The sequence below is a fragment of the Alligator sinensis genome, unplaced genomic scaffold, assembly GCF_000455745.1.
Source record: "Alligator sinensis unplaced genomic scaffold, ASM45574v1 scaffold1282_1, whole genome shotgun sequence".
Taxonomy (NCBI): domain Eukaryota; kingdom Metazoa; phylum Chordata; order Crocodylia; family Alligatoridae; genus Alligator; species Alligator sinensis.
In genome coordinates this window covers 165780-167820 of record NW_005843239.1, presented here as the reverse complement: position 1 = coordinate 167820, position 2041 = coordinate 165780, and positions in this window count along the sequence as shown.

Sequence of the window (2041 nt, the reverse complement as noted above, 5' to 3'; positions counted from 1 at the left end):
ACGTGGCTCGATGCCTACATGGCTGGGGTCACTTGAGCCGAGTTTTCTTCCTGCCCAGGCAGGGGGTCAGGCCTTAAGATCTACAAGGTCCCTTCCGACCCGACTTCTATGATTCTATGATGCTAAGATCAGGCTCCAGAACCAGAAAAATATACGTGGAGACTGGCTGGGTGTTTGTTACACCCTGACCATTTGTGGTGCTCCCCGGACGGCCGCCTGGTTGCCCCAATGGTCCTTCTTCCCTATCTTGCTCACATACACCACGGCATAGCACACATGAGCAAGGAGGGGATGATAGAAACTGTTAAGCTTGATTGGTTTGCTCCAACTTTTCCATCTGTGGCTCAACAATACTGTTATACCTGCCCTATTTGTCAAGCCCATAATGTGGGAAAGTCTGCAAAAACAAAAAAAGCAGCACATCCCCCATTTGTAAATTTACAAATAGATTTTATTCAAATGCAGAAATGTTGTTCTTAAGCATATGTTCTTGTTATTGTGTGCATGTTTTCTGGATGAGTAGAAGCCTACCCATGTGCAAAAGCTGATACCACCACTGTGAGCAAAAAGTTGCTCAGAGACTTTATTCCAAGGTTTGGTATTCTTTTATCCATAAACTCCGATAGAGGAACTCATTTTACTGGGCAGATAATGAAAGAAGTCTGCAAAGTCCTGCAAATCCAGCAGAACTTTCATTGCCCATACCATCCACAGGCCTCGGGCCAACTGAAATGCCAAAATAGCTTTTTAAAAAATAAACTGGCCAAAATTTGTGCTGAGACTCACCTGACATGGCCAGATGCACTTCCTATAGCCCTTATGAGTATGAGACCTACTGTCAATCGAAAGACCGGACTTAGCCCACATGAAATCCTGATGAGAAGACCCACGAGGCTCCCCGCCTCACCACATGTGGCCTCCCACTTTTGCGATATACATTTACTTGATGATATTATTCTAGACTACTTTACGGCACTAATGAAGTGTGTTAAGGCTTTTCGTTCACAGGTACAAGCAACTCTCCCCAAGGAACCAGATGAGCCGTGCCATCCCATCCTGCCTGGTGATTGGGTCCATGTAAAAGTCTATCAACGGAAGTCATCGCTGGAACCCTGCTGGAAAGGCCCGTTCCAGGTACTCCTGACAACCAGCACTGCTATAAAGTGTCAAGGACTCCAACCATGGATCCATGCTTCACACACTAGGAAAACATCAGCCCCGTTAGACTTAGAGTCTCCTCCATATCAACCTTGTAATCAGCCTCCACAGACTGGTAGTGAGCCTAGCGCCTGCCAACAGGAGAGCTCAAGACCAGTAGTGAGCCAAGCGCCTACTGGCGAAGAGGATTTGCCACTACAGAGCGAAGAGGATTTACCACTAGAAGAAAATGTACCCCAACGACACCACTATGCCCTTCGGGAAAGGAAAAAGGCCTCTACCTAGTTCCTGGCTCCCGAGGTGGAGATGGTTAGTTGTGACTTGGGTACTTCTCAGTCTTTCCTTTTGGATCATCTTATATGAACTTAAAGACTCACCAGCTAAAAGAAACTTTTTAAAATCAGACTAGACTTCAAAACAGATCAAAAAGATCACTCCCACACTGGCATGCTCACCAAAATGCTTTTCTTCAACTGTCTTATCAATATGCAAAGGATTTAAGTGTTTCTAAATGTTGGGTATGTTCCCACTTGCCTCCTAGTACAATGACAGGGGTGCCCATGGTTGCTTTATCCCTTAAGTGGACCGTCTTTTGTGATATGTATGTTAAAATAGCGAAAAGGTAAAGAGAAAGAAAAATTAAAAGTTAAAAGGCTCGTGGTTATAAATATCTAATATGTTGGGCCAAAAAAGGCCCAAAAGGGGGGAATGTGGAAATAAGTTTAACCAGGCCTCTTACTTGACTAACAGGAGAGACAAAGAGAGAGAAAGAGAAGAGAAAAAGATGCTTATGCTGGTGCTGTGTTTCAAAATGTTCTAAGATAAGAAAAAAACTTCATGCCTTGTTTTGTCTTGATATATTAAGCTCTGTGTGCAGATGTTA